This window comes from Nerophis ophidion, linkage group LG06 (assembly GCF_033978795.1).
Source record: "Nerophis ophidion isolate RoL-2023_Sa linkage group LG06, RoL_Noph_v1.0, whole genome shotgun sequence".
NCBI classification, from domain to species: domain Eukaryota; kingdom Metazoa; phylum Chordata; class Actinopteri; order Syngnathiformes; family Syngnathidae; genus Nerophis; species Nerophis ophidion.
Window position 1 is genome coordinate 34,431,991 of NC_084616.1, and position 23,906 is coordinate 34,455,896.

At 44.8% G+C, this 23,906-nt stretch overlaps 1 long non-coding RNA gene across 1 annotated transcript; it reads left to right on the forward strand.

The window, feature by feature from the left end:
* Window positions 1-21,826: 21,826 nt before the first annotated feature.
* On the forward strand, window positions 21,827-22,643 carry LOC133554595 (uncharacterized). The gene is made up of 2 exons (XR_009807152.1): window positions 21,827-22,219; window positions 22,319-22,643. It is a non-coding gene; the product is annotated as an uncharacterized LOC133554595 (long non-coding RNA).
* Window positions 22,644-23,906: the final 1,263 nt, after the last annotated feature.

Below are 23,906 nucleotides of genomic sequence, written 5' to 3' on the forward strand. Positions count from 1 at the left end.
GATGTAAATATAAACGGAATACATCCATCCATCCATTTTCTACCGCTTATTCCCTTTTGGGGTGGCAGGGGGCGCTGGCATCTATCTCAGCTACAATCGGGCGGAAGGCAGTGTACACCCTGCACAAGTCGCCACCTCATCACAGGGCCAACACAGATAGACAGACAACATTCTAGACAACACACTAGGACCAATTTTAGTGTTGCCAATCAACCTATGCCCAGGTGCATGTCTTTGGAAGTGGGAAGAAGCCGGAGTACCCGAAGGGAACCCAAGCATTCACGGGGATAAACTCCACACAGAAAGATCCCGAGCCTGGGTTTGAACCCAGGACTGCAGGACCTTCGTATTGTGAGTCAGACGCACTAACCCCTCTGCCACTGTGATTTGCAAATCCTTTTCAACCCATATTCAATTGAATGCACTACAAAGACCTAATATTTGATGTTCAAACTCATAAACTTTATTTTTTTTTGCAAATAATAACAAATAATTTCTTGGCTGCAACACATGCCAAATTAGTTGGGAAAGAGCATGTTCACCACTGTGTTACATCAAATTTTCTATTAACAACACTCAATAAACATTTGTGAACTCAGGAAACTAATCGTTGAAGCTTTGAAAGTGGAATTCTTTCCCAATCTTGTTTGATGTAGAGCTTCAGTCGTTGAACAGTCCGGGGTCTTGATGTTGTATTTTACGCTTCATAATGCGCCACAAATTTTCGATGGGAGACATGTCTGGACTGCAGGCGGGCCAGGAAAGTACCCGCACTCTTTTACTACGAAGCCACGCTGTTGCAACACGTGGCTTGGAATTGTCTTGCTGAAATAAGCAGGGGCATCCATGATAACGTTGCTTGGATGACAACATATGTTGCTCCAAAACCTGTATGGACCTTTCAGCATTAATGGTGCCTTCACAGATTTGTAAGTTATCAATGCCTTGGGCACTAATACACCCCCATACCATCACAGATGCTGGCTTTTGAACTTTGCGCTTATAACAATCCGGATGGTTATTTTCCTCTTTGTTCCGGAGGACACCATGTCCACAGTTTCCAAATATAATTTGAAATGTGGACTCGTCAGACCACAGAACACTTTACCAGTTTGCATCAGTCCATCAACACCGGCGTTCCTTGGTGTTGTTGATAAATGGCTTTCGCTTTGCATAGTACAGTTTTAACTTGCACTTACAGATTTAGCGACCAACTGTAGTTATTGACAGTGGTTTTATGAAGTGTTCCTGAGCCCATGTGGTGATATCCTTTACACACTGATGTCGGTTTTTTTATGCAGTGCCGCCTGAGGGATCAACGGTCCGTGATATCATCGCTTACGTGCAGTGATTTCTCCAGATTCTCTGAACCTTTTGATGATTTTACGGACCGTATACGGTAAAATCCCTAAATTCCTCGCAATAGCTCGTTGAGAAATGTTGTTTTAAAACTGTTCGACAATTTGCTTACAAATTGGTGACCTTCGCCCCATCCTTGTTTGTGAATGACTTAGTATTTCATGGAAGCTGCTTTTATACCCAATCATGGCACCCACCTGTTCCCAATTAGCCTGAACACCTGTGGGATGTTTCAAATAAGTGTTTGATGAGCATTCCTCAACTTTATCAGTATTTATTGCCACCTTTCCCAACTTCTTTGTCACGTGTTGCTGGCATCAAATTCTAAAGTTAATGATTATTTGCAAAAAAAAAAAAAGTTTATCAGTTTAAACTTCGAATATGGTGTTTTTGTAGCATATTCAATTGAATATGGGTTGAAAATGATTTGCAAATCATTGTATTCCGTTTGTATTTACATCTAATACAATTTCCCAACTCATATGAAAACGGGGTTTGTACAATGCCAAAAGTATTTGGCCACCCATCCAAATGATGAGGATCAGGTGTCCTAATCACTTGGCCCGATAACAGGTGTATAAAATCAAGCACTTGTGCATGGAGACTGTTTCTACAAACATTTGTGAAAGAATGTGCCGCTTTCCAGCGTGGAACTGTCATAAGATGCCACCTGTGCAAAAAATCCAGTTGTGAAATTTCCTCGCTCCTAAATATTCCAAAGTCAACTGTTGGCTTTATTATAAAAAAAATGGAAGTTTGGGAACAACAGCAACTCAGCCACAAAGTAGAGGGCCACGTAAACTGACAGAGAGGGGTCAGCGAATGCTGAGACGCATAGTCCTGCTCAGTGGCCTTGTGGTTAGTGTGTCCGCCCTGAATAAGTTATAAGTCCGTCGTGAGGTCGTGGGTTCAAACCCTGGCCGAGTCATACCAAAGACTATAACAATGGGACCCATTACCTTCCTGCTTGACACTCAACATCAAGGGTTGGAATTGGGGGTTAAATCACCAAAATGATTCCCGGGCGCGGCCACCGCTGCTGCTCGCTGCTCCCCTCACCTCCCAGGGGGTGATCAAAGGTGATGGGTCAAATGAAGAGGACAATTTCGCCACACCTACTGTGGATGCAGTGGTGCAAAGCACGTCACCACTGGACTCTAGAGCAGTGGATAAGTTCTCTGAAGCGATGAAACTGGATTTGGAAATTGCCAGGAGAACAGTACATTTCGGACTGCATTGTGCCGAGTGTGAAATTTGGTGAAGGAGAATAGGATGGCACTTCAAGTTCATATGTGAGTCAAGACAGGTGTCCAAATACGTTTGGCAGTATACTGTATATATCTCAACACTAAATTGGCCCTAGTGTGTGAATGTGAATGTTGTCTGTCTACCTGTGTTGGGCCTGTGATGAGGTGGGGACTTGTCCAGGGTGTACTACGCCTTCCGCTCGAATGCAGCTGAGATAAGCTCCAGCATCCCCACCATCCCGAAAGGGACAAGCGGTAAAGAATGAATGGATGGATTTCATATTTTTTCCACTGTAACATTACACAAAGTTTGAATAGTAACATTGTTTTTCGATAAAAAAATGTGCTGTAATCAAGTGATTCTTTGGCATACCACCAGATGGAGCCCACACACCGCTCGTGGTATACTTAATGCACATATGTATTCACCAGCAATGTAATACACTGTATACAATGCAACACAAATCATAATTCATTTTAAAAGTATATACTTTTTTTAATGGATATGAACATTAAGGGAACTCACAAACGTTTTAATCACCTGTCTGTCTGACGGAGGAGACGTACTGTCGACCCAGCGCTACATGAGAAGAAGTGGGAAGGGTGGGAGTATGGGGGGCTATTGAAAGCCGTTAAGCAGTCTGGGCAGGAATTTTCAAAGACCTCAAAAATCTCTCCATCAGTTCAGGTGTCCTTAATTGGCCTGGAAATCGTTAAAGACCCCTGACTTGCATCAGTTTCAGTATCAGTTTATTTCCAACATGCATACAATGCAATTATGATGTAATACATCACATATTTCCAGTTGTTTACTAACAAATACAAACTCAAATGATCAAATTAATAAAAAAAGAATAAATATGTACGATACAGACATTTTTCAAACGGTCAGAGTTGAAGTTTAAGCAGCATTACACAAGAAATATACCTCAGCAGAACCTTAAAGTTCAACTTAAGACCCTACTTGTTATGTTCACGGGGAAGGAGACGACACAACCACAGGAATAAACTCAACAGTTGTATTGAGCTTAATGATGTGTTGGGGTGTGTATGCTACAAGAGTGTATGGTGCAAGACGATGTGAGGAATGAATCATGTAAATATTACCAGAGGGTGTTGTTCGTGCGTGTTGGATGAATTGCCCAAAAGTCCAGTGGGGCAAGGCAAGAAGGAAGTTCATAGGCATGCGAGAGGTCGGGGGCTGGAGAGAGGTGTCGAGGTCCGTGTCCAAGTGGGGGTCGAGGATCGAGGGAAGCAGTCCAAAATCTGAAGGGATATCCAATGAAGAGAGGCGCACAGCTCGATCAATGGAGACGGAGGGAATATACAAAGAGTGAACTACGTTTTGGCACTGGATCTTCAGGTCCGCTGGTCTTTATGCTGTCGACCCTCATCAGAGCCAGGTGCGCTGATTGTGGACAGCTCGCAGCCGTCCTGGCGCAAGGCCGTGATGCGGCAAGAGCGAGCAGGGGTCTGGGGGCGCTCCTAGTGGAACTGCTGGTGGCGTTTGCTGCAGATAGGATGAGGGATTGCGCATGCGCCGTGACATTCATTTTCAGCTCAATCATTAGGATTTTGACAGAAACATAACCCGTGAACATGTGTAATTTGGATAACCGCAAAAGAGTCTTTTGAATTATTTGCCTGCTTGACATTTGTGATATCAGACCGGATGGCAACGGTTACGACGTTGTGAGGAAGAAGGCATCTATGGTTCAAGGCTGACATGGGAATATCATCTTTTTATTTGTTTTGTTGATTTCATGCAGATTTGGGATGGAAATTAAAACCCCTTATTTGTCCAATTGTCCTGAGAAATTTCCCAAATATTGAAATGCCAACAGCCTTCTCTCTCGTCATTAAACAAACGTCAGTAAACAGCTGGACGAGGCTTTGTACTAGTACACGTCATGCACGTACTCTCTGTGCCTTGTCCCTCTATATGTGTCATTGTGTTGCCTCTGCCTTGGTCCTCTTTTTACATCTGGTTAGTTTATTTTTTGATTCACCCGGGGACCGTTCCTTCTTCGACACTTCTTATCATCAAAATATAATGTTACCTGCATGCTGCTTCTTGTCTCTGTATCCTGGGGTCACGCCAACAACGCCAATCTCTCACCCCCGTGACAGGCAGTGTTGAAATGTGTTCAGCGGCACCAATGTTGCGGTTAATCTAGCGCCAAAACCGTCAAGGGAACGCACAAACGTTGTTATCACCTGTCTGTCTGATGGAGGAGACGGACTGACGGCTCAGCGGTACGTGAGAAGGAGTGGGAAGAGTGGGGGTGTGGGGAGCTTGTGAAAGCCGTAAAGCAGTCTGGGCAGGAATTTTCCCCAAGAACTCAAAAATAAGCCCCATCAGAACCCATCTGATCTTTGAATAAATCTGTTCATTTTAGTGTTTCTTTTCTGTTTCAGGGTACACAAGTGGACTTTGGACATGAAATACTGGAGAGTCTTCCCCAACATGTCTCAGTCAACCAAGGAAAACACATTATGCGTGGAGGAAGCAGGCAAAATATTTGGAGAACGCTTTGTTGTCGTCACGCTCCATTAAAAAGCCTCCAATGCCGCACATCCAATCTGTAGTATATCTCGGAAAGAACACCACTCTCATGCAAAGCGACCAAGACAACTGAAAGTTTGGGGAAGGATTGTACACACACTCATGTTCAAGGTCCTTTTGAGGACTTTTGTAATCTTTAAGAAAATATTTTATGGGTTCTGTTTTTTGGGGGCGTCAACCTAGAGCAGTGGCGTTAAACTGTTTTTTTTTTTTTCCATTATGGCCACATTGCAGTTCTGAATACAACATATTCCATCCATTTTCTACCACTTGTCCCTTTTGGATCGCGGGGGGTGCTGAAGCCCATCTCTGCTGCCCTAGTTTGTGAGTGTGAACATTGTCTGTCTATCTGTGTTGGCCCTGCGATGAGGTGGCGACTTGTCGGGTGGAAGGCGTAGTACACCGCCTTCCACCCGACATATATATATATATATATATATATATATGTATATATATATATATATATGTATATATATATATATATATATATATATATATATATATATATATATATATATATATATATATATATATATATATATATATATAATTATTAAAAATAAAACAATATTTACAATATGGCTGCCCTCAGAGGGCCCCTTAACAGTGAGTAGTATACAAACTTGCCTATGCATTTTTGATGTATATTCTTTACATACACTGTAAGATAAAACTGGCAAATCAGTTTTTTTTAACAAAATAATGCTGTAAATGAAGAAACAGTACCACTGTTTTTTAATTGTGGCGACTATGCTGCCAGTTTTTTTTTCACTGTAAAAATGTGGTTCCATTGTTTTCATTTACAGTAATCAATCAATCAATCAATGTTTATTTATATAGCCCCAAATCACAAATGTCTCAAAGGACTGCACAAATCATTACGACTACAACATCCTCGGAAGAACCCACAAAAGGGCAAGGAAAACTCAAACCCAGTGGGCAGGGAGAATTCACATCCAGTGGGACGCCAGTGACAATGCTGACTATGAGAAACCTTGGAGAGGACCTCAGATGTGGGCAACCCCCCCCCCTCTAGGGGACCGAAAGCAATGGATGTCGAGCGGGTCTAACATGATACTGTGAAAGTTCAATCTATAGTGGCTCCAAGACAGCAGTGAGAGTCCCGTCCACAGGAAACCATCTCAAGCGGATCAGCAGCGTAGAGATGTCCCCAACCGATACAGGCGAGCGGTCCATCCTGGGTCCCGACGAGCGGTCCATCCTGGGTCTCGACTCTGGACAGTCAGTACTTCATCCATGGTCATCGGACCGGACCCCCTCCACAAGGGAGGGGGGGACATAGGAGAAAGAAAAGAAGCGGCAGATCACCTGGTCTAAAAAGGAGGTCTATTTAAAGGCTAGAGTATACAGATGAGTTTTAAGATGAGACTTAAATGCTTCTACTGAGGTAGCATCTCAAACTGTTACCGGTAGGGCATTCCAGAGTACTGGAGCCCGAACGGAAAACGCTCCATAGCCCGCAGACTTTTTTTGAGCTCTAGGAATCACTAATAAGCCGGAGTCTTTTGAACGCAGATTTCTTGCCGGGACATACGGTACAATACAATCGGCAAGATAGGCTGGAGCTAGACCGTGTAGTATTTTATACGTAAGTAGTAAAACCTTAAAGTCACATCTTAAGTGCACAGGAAGCCAGTGCAGGTGAGCCAGTACAGGCGTAATATGATCAAACTTTCTTGTTCTTGTCAAAAGTCTAGCAGCCGCATTTTGTACCAACTGTAATCTTTTAATGCTAGACATGGGGAGACCCGAAAATAATACGTTACAGTAATCGAGACGAGACGTAACAAACGCATGGATAATGATCTCGGCGTCTTTAGTGGACAAAATGGAGCGAATTTTAGCGATATTACGGAGATGAAAGAAAGCCGTTTTAGTAACGCTTTTAATGTGTGACTCAAAGGAGAGAGTTGGGTCGAAGATAATACCCAGATTTTTTACAGAGTCACCTTGTTTTATTATTTGGTTGTCAAATGTTAAAGTTGTATTATTAAATAGAGGTCGGTGTCTAGCAGGACCGATAATCAGCATTTCCGTTTTTTTGGCATTAAGTTGCAAAAAGTTAGCGGACATCCATTGTTTAATTTCATTAAGACACGCTTCCAACTGACTACAGTCCGGCGTGTTGGTCAGCTTTAGGGGCATGTAAAGTTGGGTGTCATCAGCATAACAGTGAAAGCTAATACCGTATTTGCGTATGATGTCACCTAGCGGCAGCATATAGATGCTGAAGAGTACAGGGCCAAGGACCGAACCCTGGGGAACTCCACACGTTACCTTAACATAGTCCGAGGTCACACTGTTATAGGAGACGCACTGCATCCTATCAGTAAGATAAGAGTTAAACCATGACAGGGCTGAGTCTGACATACCAATTCGTATTTTGATACGCTCTAATAAAATATTATGATCGACGGTATCAAAAGCAGCGCTAAGATCGAGGAGCAGCAACATAGATGACGCATCAGAGTCCATCGTTAGCAATAGATCATTAGTCAATTTTGCGAGGGCTGTCTCAGTCGAGTGATTTGCCCTGAAACCGGATTGAAAGGTTTCACATAGATTGTTAAACGCTAAGTGCTCATTTAGCTGCTCTGCAACAATTTTTTCGAGGATTTTCGAAATAAAGGGAAGGTGAGACACCGGTCGGTAGTTTACCATGAGGTCAGGATCGAGGTTAGGTCTTTTAAGGAGAGGATGAATAACCGCTTTTTTGAATGCAACGGGAACAGTGCCCGAGGAAAGTGATAAGTTTATAATATTTAGCACTGATGGACCTAATAATACAAAAAGCTCCTTGATAAGTTTCCCAGGAAGTGGGTCAAGTAAACATGTTGTTTGTTTTATTCCATTTACACGTTGTAACAATCCTTCTAATGTTATTTCATCAAAACGAGAGAAACTATTTTGGATATTTGCAGTATCCGCCGTATATACAATCGTATCTGTGTTACCATAACCCCGTTGTAGCTGGGACGCATTGTCTTTAATCTCCTTTCTAATAAGTTCAATTTTCTTATTAAAGAACTTCATAAAGTCATCTGCCGAATGGGTGGAGCTACTGGAAGGAGTCCCTTGTTGGGTTAGCGATGCTACTGTACTGAACAAAAATTTTGGATCGTTTTTATTAATGCGGATGAGATTTGAGTAATAATTAGTTTTAGCTAAGGTAAGCATGCGTTTATAAGTTATTAAACTATCACTCCATGCTTGATGGTGCACCTCAAGTTTAGTCGTGCGCCATTTGCGTTCCAGCTTTCTACATAATAATTTCTGAGCTCTAGTTTCTTCAGTAAACCATGGCGTACGCCTTTTTGGAGCCTTTTTTAACTTCAGCGGTGCTATACTATCAATGGTTTCGCGCAGGGCGTTGTTAAAGTTGTTAGTGAGGTTATCAATAGAGCCCACATACTTTGGGAACGGTGCCATTACCGAGGGCAGTAGGTCCGCAAGAGTCGTCGTTGTGGCAGCATTAATGTTGCGGCTGCTATAGCAGTTATTATTATTATTAGCTTGCCGAACATGAGTCTGAACTTCGAATTTTATAAGGTAATGATCGGACATTACTTTAGTATACGGGAGTATCATAACTTTGGAGACGGTGATACCTCTGACAAGCACTAGGTCTATCGTATTACCGCTGCGATGCGTCGGTTCATTTATTATTTGTGTAAGACCACAGCTATCAATTATAGTCTGGAGCGCCACGCACGGTGGGTCCAATGGGGTATTCATATGGATATTAAAGTCCCCCATTATAATTATATTATCGGCGTGCGTCACTAGATCAGCAACAAACTCTGAGAATTCACTAATAAAGTCCGAATAGGGCCCTGGGGGGCGGTAGATAACGGCCAGGCACAGAGGCAGAGGTGTGGCAGACTTCATAGAAAGCACCTCAAACGATTTATATTTATTATTTAAGTTAGGACTAAAGTTAAAGTTTTCGTTGTATATTAGTGCGACACCCCCTCCCCTTTTGAGGTGACGGGCAATATGCGCATTCGTATAGTTAGGAGGGGATGCCTCATTTATCGCAAAAAAGTCGTCTGGTTTAAGCCAGGTTTCGCTAAGACCGATGACGTTAAGGTTGTTGTCTCTAATGACCTCATTGACTAATAACGTTTTGGGAGACAAAGATCTGATGTTTAGAAAGCCCATATCATAGGTAGTGGGCTGTTTTAAGGAGTTGTTGATAAAATTATCCGTAGTAGCAATATTAATAATGTTGCGTTTATTATGCGCTGTGTACTTAAAATAATTACGACCATATCTAGGAATTGATATGACGGGAATTTTCAGATTGTCTACTTGGCGCTGCGATAAACTGAACGCATCATAATTTGCCACCTCAGTAGAACGCATGTCTAACTCTGACGTAGTCATAAACACAGTAGAAAAAACATTTTGTGAGTTGTGTATTATTCTACGAAAATTGCTATGTGTACAGGGATCATCCAGCCTGGCGCTGGCTAGTTCTAACTTAACTGACTCCATACCCAGGCTAGCAGGCTCTGTAATTGCCTGTGACCGGGCTTGCTCTAGTGCAGTTAGTCAAATGTGGCTCAATGCGAAGTCTATGTTCCGAGACAAGAGGATAGCGCCTTCCTGGTTAGGGTGAATGCCGTCTCTCCTCAGCAAGCCAGGTTTGCCCCAGAAAGAGGGCCAATTATCAATAAACGTAAATCCCTGTTGTCTGCAGAAGCTATCCAGCCACCTGTTAAGAGAGACTAATCTGCTATATCTCTCATCATTGCCTCTCCCAGGCAGGGGGCCAGAGACAATTACTCGATGCCTGGACATCTTTCTGGCGAGATTACAAGCCCTGGCTATGTTTCTCTTTGTAATCTCTGATTGTCTCATCCTAACGTCATTGGAGCCAACGTAACACACCGTATAAAATTAAAGTCAAAAGTTAAAGTACCACTGTTAGTCACACACACACTAGGTGTGGTGAAATTACTCTCTGCATTGACCCATCCCCTTGTTCCACCCTTGGGTGGTGATTTAACCCCCAATTCCAACCCTTGATGCTGAGTGCCAAACAGGGAGGTAACGGGTAAACATAAACCGTATATTTTACAGTAAAAATCTGTAAGAAAACAGTGGTAGAGTTTTTTCAATTTACAATAATACGCTATAAAAACCACTGTAAATGTTATAAAAAAATCTATTGTCAGTTTTACAGTGTGCAATTTTATATTTAACTAGCTGTGAAATCACAAGCCAATCAGATATTAAAGTAATCATATTGATTTGGACCAAAAATGTATGAAAGTCTGATACTTAAGTGTTAGTTGCAATATGGGATAATAGTGACTTTAAAATGTATGCAAATTAATGCAGTGCATTACTGTATTTTTTGTCAAAATAGAAAACGTTCCTTTTTAGACATATTAATTGCAGGAATTGGCGGGCCATAGAAAAATGATGCGGTTGGCCACAGTTTGACACATGTGCTCAATAGAGCAGTGATTATCAAGCTTTTTTCACCAAGTACCACCTCAGAAAAAAAATTGGCTCTCCATGTACCACCAAGATGACCAACATTAAAATAGGCTTGAGTAGATGTTTTATTTAACAAATATATTAAAAAAAATTTGGACACTGCAACATTACACCCGGTTTGAACAGTAACACTTTCTGCAAATATCAAAAAATAAAACCCTGTACTTAAATAAAGCATCAAATCATTGGCATACCACTAGAAAGAGCCCACACACCACTTGTGGCACACATACTATTGTTTGAGAATCACTGCACTGGAGAATAATTAAGCTTGTTTACCCAATTCTTGTTTTTAAAGATGATTGAATAGAATGTTATATATTTTCATTTTCCACCCTGAAAGTAGAACACCGTAGTTGAATATTCAATGTATGCAAACCACAGTGTGACCTTGATTCATGAACCTCTCATTATACAAAACTTGTTAATTGACAAACCACATAACCGAATAAAAATATGCATTGTCAACCTGCACAGCAGTTTTATCAGTAGCCTCTCTGCTAATTAGTGTGATTTTTAGGTGTTGTTAGCTTTTTTGTTCCTTTCCTTCCACCAAGGCGATTAACCAATGAGTCATAATGTATTTCTCTTTTTATTCCTTACATTGTTGCAACCTGACTGTTAAAGTTAAGAATTTGTGTTATTTTTTGTGATTACTATCCATCCATTCATTTTGTACTGATTGTCCCTCTCCTTCCCTTTAATTCAAGGGTGTCAAAAGTATTGCCATGGGCCATATCAGGTCTGCAAACAGGTTGAACCAGCCTGCGGGATGAGTTCCCTAAGTATAAAAATGAGCCGAAATTTTAAAATGAAGGAAAGTGCTGTTCTAAATGTGTCCACTAGCAATTTTTTGGTTTCTTTGTAGATAATGCTAGGCAGCACGGTGACACAGGGGTTAGTGCATGTGCCTCACAATACAAAGGTCCTGAGTAGGTTCAATCCCGGGCTCGAGATCTTTCTGTGTGGAGTTTGCATGTTCTCCCCGTGATTGCGTGGGTTCCCTCCAGGTACTCCGGCTTCCTCCCACCTCAAAAGACATGCACCTGGGGATAAGTTGATTGGCAACACTAGTGTGTGAATGTGAGTGTGAAAGTTGTCTGTCTATCTGTGTTGGCCCTGCGATGAGGTCGCGACTTGTCCAGGGTGTACACCGCCTTCCGCACAAAATCAGCTGAGATAGGCTCCAGTACCCCCCATGACCTCAAAAGGGAAAAGCGGTAGAAAATGGATTGATGGATGGATGGATGATGCTACATATGTAAAAAAAAATAATCAAAAAACCACATGTTAGGGCACCAGTTGAGGAAATTTAGCAAACTACATAAAACACCTACTGTGATTTGATTTTGATATTATTTTTTTATCTTGATAGATTGAAAAATAACACCAATGAGTTGACTGATGAACATTACTACATAATTTATTCAGAAAGTATAAATAACGACAAATAAAGATAGAATACTATTAATCGCAATATGTAAGTGTAAAAAAAACCCCCAAAACATTATGATTTGTACAATTTCAGAATGTGCTTGTTCTATTTTTAAACCAAGAAAACAATCTGAAGTTGTCTTTACTTTTAAGTTATCGTGCCGAGATTTTACCAGTCTGGCCCACCCGGGAGTGGATTTTTCTCCATGTGGACCCCCCACCCCCTACCCGATCTAAAATGAGTTTGACACCCCTGCTTTAATTGCTCCCCTGTGGAGTTGCCTTCCAAAGTTCTCGTCCGGAATCCCTGCAGCCACGCTTCCAAATTGACAGAAAGCGATGTAAACATTGACTGCTTACTTCAAGCTGCACACCTCACTCCACTCTTGCTGTCACTGTTTACTGTTTAACTCTATAGAGGCCACATATGCGACCTTTCCCCTTCAAGTGTGTGTTTGCGTGCAGAAGAAAACACCAGCCCAAACAGGCTGGATAAAAATAAATAAACAATCAAACATGACGAAAACTAAGCTGCGTTTTCCTATGACACTAATGAGGCAAAATCCTCCATGCAGGTGACAGCCTCTGAGTTTTATCAAGACGATTGTCACAGCAGCGATGGCTGGAGGTGCAGAATCGCCTCAGCGCAACGTGACGGAAAACGATAACAGAAGAGAAAATACTGTACATTCAGTAAAGCCATGGATTGGTTTTGATCATGTATGTTCAGTCCTTTAAGGAATTAGTGAAAGCCCGAGTCTGGCTGCACATCCACCATGTGCTGTGCGAAGTGAACCTAAATCAAGACAAACTGCAATGTCTCCACTTTTAAAACCTATGCTGGATAATAAATGCGTTCTATGCCTTTCAACTTCCCCAGTCAATCATACGCTCCCAATATTTACGACACACTTAAGAGCACTCAGGGCGTTGTTGCTGCTTTCCCTGGCTAGCAATAGCCGTTTTTAGTGCACTATTATTGCTTTGTTGTTGTTTTAAAGTGCAGGACATATTTTAGTGAACTAATTGTATTTGTGTTGCATTCAACCATCCATTAAAAATTGCACAAGAAACATTTAGTATAAAAAAATAAAAAATAAAAATAACATGAATTATTTGCATATTTCATTTATTTCATTTAACTGCAGCAGCAGTTCTCAGTTTGAGGCACTTCCACACTACTGCAAACTACAAGAACACCAATGTGGTTATCAGTGGTGGGTCCTTTCCTGCTAGTCTAATATAAATCATGATTATAAATTGATAAAATATATTGGTAAAACTTTTGTATGGGGAACATATGCACCATTAATTAGTTGCTTATTAACATAGGGTTAGGGTTGGGGTTCGGGTTAAGGTTAAGGTTAGGGCTAGGGTTGTGGTTTGGGTTGTCAAGGCGTGGACTAACATGTGGTTTGTTTTCTCATGGTGCAAAACGACTGGACCGGACATGGCGTGAAGGTAATGACATCTTTTATTATTAACTCGGAAAAAAGGAACAAACGAAAGGGGCTCTCAGCAGACGTTCAGAACTTGGCTCTGAAAACTAAATTATTACTATGACTTAAACGATGGACATTAAACAAAACTTGAAAACTATGGCATGAATAACAAAAACTTACTTGGAACGAGATATGGGCATGGATCATCAGCATAGATAGCAAGGGTGTGTAAAGGGTGATGTCGCCAGGCTGACTGCTTGGCAACTGCAGGCTCAAATAGTGCTGTAGGGATTAACAGGTGCATGAGTCCAAGTGAATCAGGTGCGTGACATGACAGGTGAAAAGTAATAAGTTGTCATGGTAACAAAAACAAACAAGAGTGCACATTGAGTACAAAACCAAACAGAACGTGACCACAAAACACGACAGGGGTTAGGGAAGACTCTTAGTTCGAACGAGTATGACGATCCTCCTGGTAAGGGTGTATCCCTTTATGGAGGATGCCTGTGTGTGACTTAGTTTAACGTGGGGAGACTGGTGCACAGACAGTCACCACCTGATCCTTGACAGAATCGGGTCAGGGTCCAGTGGCATGGAGTCGAAGATGACTGGGGACCCTTTTCTGCTGCAGCCTTCATCCGCCATCGCAGCTGTTGTGGTAGTTCTTATATCTACCGTCTTCCGCCTGCTCCGCCATTGAGGTCTTCACCGTATCCCTGGCTAGGGAGCAGTGAGACACTAGGCCTGTGCCAAGGGCCACCTGGGGTAACAATAGTAAAGGGGGTAACCTCCTCGTGCCCCAATACCCCATAGAGGAGCCTCCACTCCCGGATGCACTTTAACGTCATGCCCAGGACATAAGGTATCATAATAAGGCTATGCAGAATAAGGCAATATGTTAGATCCACTATGGACTGGACTTTCACAATATTATGTTAGACCCACTTGACGTCCATTGCATCCAGTCTCCCCTAGAGGGGAGGGGGTCACCCACATCTGCGGTCCTCACCAAGGTTTCTCATAGTCATTCACATTGACATCCCACTGGGTTGTGAGTTTTTCCTTGCCCTTATGTGGGATCTGAACTGAGGATGTTGTTGTGGCATGTGCAGCCCTTCGAGACACTTGTGATTTAAGGCTATATAAATAAACAAAAAACGAGATTCCGCTACAGAATCTCCTCTCTGGTCAACAAAAGCACCTGGAAGATTCTAACGGGAACTCTCATTCAACCCTTTTTCAATTACGCTTCTACCTCCTGGTACCCCAGCACCTCCAAAACCCTCAAATCTAGACTCCAAACATCCCAGAATAAGCTAGTCTGGTTACTTTTAGTACTCCATCCCAGATCACACCTCACTCCAACCCACTTCTCCAAAGTGGACTGGCTCAGGGTGGAGTTAATTATTATTTGCCCAAAAAAAAAAAGTTTATGAGTTTGAAAAATCTTATTGAAATATTGAAATATTGAAATATCTTATTGAAATATTGAAATATCTTGTCTTCGTAGTGCATAATACAACTTGCACTGAGCCTAGTCTATAAAATCAGCTACACCTCCCTGATACCGAAGTACATGTCAAACTACTTCCTTAACGTAAATGACCACCATAACCACAACACCAGGGGGAGCTCCACAAACCACGTTAAACCCAGATTCCGATCTAACAAAGGTTTTAACTCATTCTCTTTCTATGCCACATCAATATGGAATGCACTCCCAACAGGTGTAAAAGAAAACACATCTCTAACCCCCTTCAAAACCGCTCTAAAACGACACCTCCATGCAACTTCAACCTTTTACTAATACCCTCCTCCATTCACATCCCATCTCCCCGGATTGTAAATAACCTAATGTATATAATCAAATGTATTTCTAATGTATATATGACTGAAGTACTGATATCAACCAAACTTACTCATCCCACCCTCGGATTGTAAATAATGTAAATAATTCAATGTATATACTCTGATGATTAACTTGTGTGATGACTGTATTATGCTGATAGTATATATTTGTACCATGAATTGATTAACGTGGACCCCGACTTAAACAAGTTGAAAAACTTATTTGGGTGTTACCATTTAGTGGTCAATTGTACGGAATATGTACTGAACTGTGCAATCTACTAATAAAAGTCTCAATCAATCAATCAACATTGATTGATTGATTAATTGATTGAAGGCATTGACAAGTACTTAATAAGTACTTAATAATGACTCATAAGAGCCAAAATGTTGATGGTTTGCATGTTAATAAGCAACTAATTAATGGTGCATATGTTCCCCATACTAAAGTGTTACCAAGTTATTTTTCATTTTTTAATCTACTTTTCCCAAATATATAAAAGTATTCATCATATTCTCTTCATGTCACATTAGGCTCCGGTGTTGCCGTTTTTACGTTAGAGCTTTTATCCAATCAGATTATTGCCGGCGCTGTATGAAATCCTCTGAAGGCCTTCTAAATCAACAATGCGGCGGTCTCTGCAGTCTAAGTGAACGCGGCACATACAGCTGATAGACAGTTGCGATAGCCTATCAGATCACAAGTTGTTGAGAGTAGGCCTCCCAAGGTTGCCGCATGTTGACCGGTTGAACATGTTCGGTTTGGTTTTTGAACTCCCTCAGTTCCTGTTTTTGTGCACCCCTGGGTTTGTTTTCTGTTTCCATGGGTGCTTATTGTCTCCACCTGTCTCTGATTGATGTTGGGGACGCTTACCTGTTTCCCGAGCACTAATCTGAGCATTATTTAATCCTGCTTTTGCCGGTCAGTCAGTCTGGCTCCCTAATTTGCTACAAGCAACAGCTAACGACGGTTTGATTTCTTGTTTTGGCATATTAGCTTCCACGCTAATCTCCTTTTTTTTTGCTAGCTCCCACGCAAGCCGACTTAGATTTTGCCTTCAGTGCTATGAGCACATTTTTGTTTGTTCCCGACTGATTTATTGCTAAAATAAATCATTTCCTACCTGCACGCCGTGTCCGAAGTCCGTCTGCATCTTGGGAGAACGTAACGATGCGCCCAGATCGTTACGTGTACGCCTCCTGGGATTAGATACTCACACACAGGACTTTTGAGCCATCCTGTGGACACTGATTTGTAACTCACAAGTGAGTATCCAATCACAAGTTGTGAGTTACGAACACAGGAAGTGTTATCCAAATTAAGAGAGCCGCACAGGATGTTAGCTGCACTTGGCTAACAGAGAGATCTAATATCCACTTACTTTTTTAACACACAATGGCTGAAGGAGGGCAAAAACGTTGATTAGATCGTAGATGTACTGTTATGGGTCACACTCCTGCTTCCTCTCTTCCTGCTATGTCTCCTCCTGCTGGGCGTCCGGACAAGCACACCACGGGCCACTCCCACATGTGCTCTCTCTCCGCTGCGGGCGTGCCTCCTCGCACCTGCAAACACTCACCAAACTACACACCTGCCTGTGATGAGCGAGCTGCCTTCAAGAGCAGACGCAGCCTGAGATCCGACGCGAGAACGTAGCTTCACGTACCCAGTACAGTAAGCCCACACGTATCTAGCTCCTCTGCATGTGCAAACTATTTCCCTGTGCTCCTTCCCTGTTGTGCTCATTGTCTCCTGTGTTGTGTCGTCTTCCAGCCTCCCGCCATCCTTCCTTGTCGTCGAGTTGTGTGTCTCGTCACCTTGGACCTCCCGTGGATTTTCCCTTGCCTTCCTGGACATCGACCTCACGCCTGCCTAACGACCACGAAACCAAGCTCCTGCCCTTGACCATCTGCCTGCTCCCCGACGTTCGATTCCGCCTTGCTCCTTGCTGGACTTCTGCCTGGATCCCAACACGCATCCTCAACACCCTCTGGCAACCATACTCAGATAAGTCTCACACTTCGTCACACTACATCTCTTTGGTTAAATACACATCTCACTCACACACTAAACTGTCATTAAATACGCTGACAGCTAACGACGTCATCGTTCCTCTGCCGTCTTCTTCTCCCGTTGTACCGTCACAGTACGTTCTCGCCATGTCAGAACCAGACGGCAAAGACGCGGCACGTACCCCGCCCCCCTCCCGAGGCTCCCCGGTACCAAGTGTCGCAGCCATGCACACTGCACTCCAGCAGCACCAAGAGCGCTTTTGTGTTCTTGAGAATAAGCTGGATGCTGCTTTTGCTAGCATGTTGGCTCGACTGGACTTGATCTCCCCAAGCTCTGCCGCTCCCCCGGAGCGCGTACTAGCCGCCCCCGCCGCGGCAGCCCCCACACAGCCCCCGTCTTCCTGCGAGCCAAAGATCGCTAGCCCTAAGGCTTTCGAAGGGGATTTTGAGTTATGTCGTGGTTTCCTGGTCCAGTGTGATATGGTATTTCGTCATCAGCCCTCCCGGTACACCTCTGACGGGGCCAAGATTGCCTTTATTTTTTCTTTATTGACCGGAAGGGCTCTCCAGTGGGCCACAGCAGCTGTGGACCACAACCTTGGCCTCAGCATGAATTATGATGCTTTTCGCACGGAGTTTAGGGCAGTTTTTGACCATCCCTCCGATGGAGGAGACTCCGCCTCACGTCTACACTCCCTTCAGCAAAGTTCTCGTTCTGTGGCAGATTACACTCTTGAGTTCCGCACCCTGGCCGCAGACAGCGGGTGGGATAACAAGGCCTTGTTGAGCGCCTACCGTCGAGGCCTCTCCGACGAGATCAAGGACGGATTGTTGCGGGACCAACCTGCCTCCTACCAGGACCTCATTCAGCTGGCCCTACTGATGGACAAGAGACTCAAGGAACGAGCGGCTGAACGAAGACTTTCAGTCCAGGAGAGGACCAGAAGGCCGGTGTGGGGGAACCGTACCGTTTCTTACTCTCCTAGCGCGGCCAGAGGTGGGGATGAAGGCGCCCACTTGGTGGACCAGTCTGGGTTTCTCCCTGCACCAACCAGCGGGATGGAACCCATGCAGTTGGGCAGGACTCGACTGGCCACGGAGGAACGGGAAAGGAGGTTCCGTCAGCGCCTCTGCCTCTACTGTGGTTGTGCGGGTCACATGATCGTGACCTGCCCCACACGACCAAAAGACCAGGCTCACAAGTAAGGGGAGTACTTGTGAGCCACACCACCTTTACCCGGAGCCACTGTGACCCTGGTATCCTTTTCCCCGCAACATTGTCTTGGGAATCAAGAGGACTGAAGGTGGGAGCGTATGTGGACTCAGGAGCAGATGTTAGTTTTATGGACCGTAATTTTGCCTGTCAGGCCGGGATTGAGCTTCTGCCTCTGGACAAGCCTTTACCAGCTCAGGCCCTGGACGGGCATCCCCTGGGTCCCATCACCCACCGTACAGCACTGCTCACACTAACCCTGTCCGGCAACCACACGGAGCAGATTAGCTTGTTAATCCTCAATGCCCCTATCGCTCCTCTTGTCCTCGGCCGTTCATGGCTTCGCCAGCATGACCCCCATATTTCCTGGATCTCTGGTAAGATCCTATCCTGGAGCACGGCATGCCATGCTAACTGTCTCAAGGCAGCATCCCCTGTCTCGGAGAGCCCCAAACTTAAGTCATCCCCATCTGACCTGTCTGGGGTCCCCGCGGTTTACCATGACCTTGCAGCTGTATTCAATAAGGCCCAGGCACTATCTCTACCCCCGCACAGACCGTACGACTGTGCCATTGATCTCGTACCTGACGCAGTACTTCCTTCTAGCCGCTTGTACAACCTGTCCATACCTGAGAAGAAGGCTATGTCTAACTATATTACGGACTCACTCTCTTCAGGTATCATCACTCCCTCCAAGTCACCGGTAGCCGCCGGATTCTTCTTTGTCGGCAAGAAGGATGGCTCCCTACGCCCTTGTATCGACTACCGAAGACTCAACGCCATCACAGTCAAGAACCGGTATCCCCTTCCACTCATGAGCTCCTCCTTTGAACCTCTTGCTCCTGCAACTGTCTTCACCAAGCTTGACCTCCGCAATGCTTACCATCTTGTCCGGATTAGGAAGGGGGATGAGTGGAAGACAGCCTTCAACACGCACCTTGGCCACTTCGAGTACCGGGTCATGCCCTTTGGCCTGACCAACGCCCCAGCTGTCTTTCAAGCTCTAGTTAACGACGTTTTAAGAGACATGCTCGACAAATTTGTGGTTGTGTACCTGGATGATATTCTGGTCTTCTCTCACAACATGCAGGAGCATCAGCAGCATGTCCGACAGGTCCTACAGCGCCTCCTCGAGAACCGCTTGTTCGTCAAGGCAGAGAAATGTGAATTCCATTCATCTTCTGTAAACTTCCTTGGCCACATCATCGAGAAGGGTAACATCAGAGCCGACCCCAAGAAGGTCAAAGCGGTTATGGAGTGGCCTCAACCAAACACCCGTACGGAACTGAGGCGATTCCTAGGCTTTGCAGGATTTTACCGTCGATTCATCCTCAACTTCAGTAAGGTAGCTGCACCTCTCCACGCACTAACATCTACGATCACTGCATTTAGGTGGAACAAGGAGGCAGACGTGGCGTTCCAGAACCTCAAGAGGAGCTTCAGTTCCGCCCCCGTTCTCGTACACCCTGACCCGGATGTGCCGTTCACGGTTGAAGTGGACGCTTCTGACTCCGGGATTGGGGCAGTCTTGTCCCAGCGTTCCAGTGGGAGTAATGTGTTGCACCCTTGTGCATTCTTTTCTAGACGTCTCTCTCCAGCTGAGAGAAACTACGATGCTGGGAACCGAGAACTGTTGGCAGTCCACGAGGCGCTGGTCGAATGGCGACACTGGCTGGAGGGGGCCAAGCATCCGTTCCTGGTCCTGACCGACCATCGCAACCTCATTCACATCCGATCCGCTAAAAGACTGAATGACAGGCAAGCTCGCTGGGCACAATTTTTCTGTCGATTCGATTACACTCTCACCTACAGACCTGGTTCACGCAATGGCAAGGCGGACGCTCTTTCTCGAATATTCTCAGAGGAACCTACCGTTAAGTCTACTTCCGAGACCATCCTTCCCCCTAACCGCATCATCGGGATGGTAACTTGGGAGATCGAGGGCCTGGTCAAGACGGCCTTACGTTCTGACCCTGGTCCCGGAATCGGACCCCCAAATAGGCTGTTCGTCCCAGAACCTTTAAGGGCCAAGGTACTTGATTGGGCTCATTCTAGTGTGTTTACCTGTCATCCCGGAGTCCATAGGTCACTAGGCTTTATCCGACGCCGTTTTTGGTGGCCTACCATGGAGGCGGATACCCGGGAGTTTGTCGCCGCCTGCAGCGTCTGCGCCCGTAACAAGGCAAGCCACAGCCCTCCTGCCGGCCTCTTACACCCTCTTCCCATCCCCAATCGACCTTGGTCCCACATTGCTGTTGATTTCATCACGGGACTTCCCACTTCTAGAGGTAACACCACAATCCTCACTATCGTCGACAGGTTTTCCAAGGCAGCACACTTTATTCCTTTGCCCAAGCTTCCATCCTCTGCTGAAACCACAGACCTGCTGGTCCAACATGTGGTCAGGATCCACGGGATCCCCTCCGACATAGTCTCTGATCGTGGCCCTCAATTCATTTCTCGGGTCTGGCAGGATTTTTGCAAGGGCATTGGGGCCACGGTCAGTCTGACTTCCGGCTACCACCCCCAAAGCAATGGTCAAGCAGAGAGGGCCAACCAGGGGGTGGAGACCATGCTGCGCTGTATGGCTGCGCAACAGCCTAACTCCTGGAGTAAGTTTATTCCATGGGTGGAGTACTCTTTCAACTCCTTGACCTGCGCAGCTACGGGTATGTCTCCATTTGAATGCTGGCTGGGATTTCAACCTCCCTTGTTTCCCTCCCAGGAGATCGAGGTGGCAACTCCTTCCACCCAGGCACACCTGAGACGATGCCGCAGAGTGTGGAGGTCCGCCCGTGCTTCCCTATTGAAGGCGTCTGTTAGGATGTGTCGCAATGCCAACCGGCGGCGCATCCCGGCTCCCGACTACCAGCCCGGACAGCAGGTCCTGCTTCGGGCCAAGGACCTCCACCTCCCGATTTCCTCCCAGAAACTTGCACCACGTTTTGTTGGACCTTATACGGTCAAATCGAAGATCAACCCTGCTGCTGTACAATTGGATCTTCCACATTCCATGAGATCTCATCCTGTCTTTCATGTCTCCCAGGTCAAACCTGTTGTTAACAGTCCCCTGTCCGCCCCCACCCCCGCTCCTCCCCCTCCTAGAGTCCTCGAGGATGGGGACCAAGTCTGGACCGTCAAGGAGATCCTCAAGGTTCGGCGACAGGGCAGGGGTTGGGTCTACCTTGTGGACTGGGAGGGCTATGGCCCTGAAGATAGGTCCTGGGTACCGGCCTCTTACATCGCCGACCCCTCCCTTATCAAGGACTTTTACAGAGCTCACCCCGAGGCACCCCGAAGCTCGCCGGGAGTCTCGCGTAAGAGGGGGGGTGCTGTTATGGGTCACACTCCTGCTTCCTCTCTTCCTGCTATGTCTCCTCCTGCTGGGCGTCCGGACAAGCACACCACGGGCCACTCCCACATGTGCTCTCTCTCCGCTGCGGGCGTGCCTCCTCGCACCTGCAAACACTCACCAAACTACACACCTGCCTGTGATGAGCGAGCTGCCTTCAAGAGCAGACGCAGCCTGAGATCCGACGCGAGAACGTAGCTTCACGTACCCAGTACAGTAAGCCCACACGTATCTAGCTCCTCTGCATGTGCAAACTATTTCCCTGTGCTCCTTCCCTGTTGTGCTCATTGTCTCCTGTGTTGTGTCGTCTTCCAGCCTCCCGCCATCCTTCCTTGTCGTCGAGTTGTGTGTCTCGTCACCTTGGACCTCCCGTGGATTTTCCCTTGCCTTCCTGGACATCGACCTCACGCCTGCCTAACGACCACGAAACCAAGCTCCTGCCCTTGACCATCTGCCTGCTCCCCGACGTTCGATTCCGCCTTGCTCCTTGCTGGACTTCTGCCTGGATCCCAACACGCATCCTCAACACCCTCTGGCAACCATACTCAGATAAGTCTCACACTTCGTCACACTACATCTCTTTGGTTAAATACACATCTCACTCACACACTAAACTGTCATTAAATACGCTGACAGCTAACGACGTCATCGTTCCTCTGCCGTCTTCTTCTCCCGTTGTACCGTCACATGTACTTGCAAACCATTTTCAAAAAGGACATTTCAAAAGAAGCTCGGACTCGTGAGACAAGGTCAACCGACCTCTATGTATATATATATATATATATATATATATATATATATATATTCGCTCAATAGCTTCAGTTTTTTCTTCAATACTTTCAGCCTACAACCATCCGTTTCAATACATGCGTAATCTGTTGAATCGCCTAAGCCACTGAAATCCGAGTCTGAATCCGAGCTAATGTCGCTATATCTTTCTGGGCTATTCGCCATTGTTTGTTTACATTGGCAGCACTGTGTGACGTCACAGGAAAATGAACAGTGGCTTCGAGATAGCGAAAATAAGGCACTTTAAAGCTTTTTTTAGGGATATTCCGGGACCGGTAAAATTTTGAAAAAAAATAAAAAAAATACAACAAGCCATTGGGAACTGATTTTTATTGTTTTCAACCCTTTTGAAATTGTGATAATGTTCCCTTTTAATGATTTTTTTAATGACATGAACGAGAATATTAATTACATCTATTTAAAAACATTCCCCCCCACCCCGCACACAAGACTTTTGAGCCATCCTGTCAGCTCAGTTCCTCTGTTGTATTACTAGAATACCTCTCAGACTCAAGTTCATCAGTAGTTAGACGGTTTGTGGTTTTTGCTTTCTATGACGCAAACTGACTTTCTTGAAGTGAATATGAAGTAAGTCTAATTTCTCAAGTCAAATCTTTAATAAATTGTTAGGTAGTTAAGTCCGAGGCAGCCGTGATGTATTTCAAATGTTCACAAAGAATGAATAGTGGAGGTGTGTATTGATCCGTACAATAGATTTTCACTAAGTCCTGCAGTGCTGGGAGGAGGTGTTTCAATAACAATGAGAGGCCACCCGCCTGCATGCTTAAGTGTGTGTTGTTGCTTACACGCCACTTCACTCTCATAGCAGGGAATGATCTTGAGGCAAGCATTTTAATCTTCATTATATTCAACAAACAAGTCTCCTGTGTTTACAGAGCATAATGGCACGCCCTTAAAGCAACAGTAGCATATTCTCAATCACTGATGTACTGTAGGGACCTATAGTTTATGAGACGATTTTCTGTAGGATTACAATAAAAAACCCAAAACATTTTCCTAAAGAGGACGGTTGACAATTTTCCTTTAAAAATGTGGTTTATAAATGTGACTGTAGGGCACAATTTACGCAATATTTACACCAAAGCATCTCTTT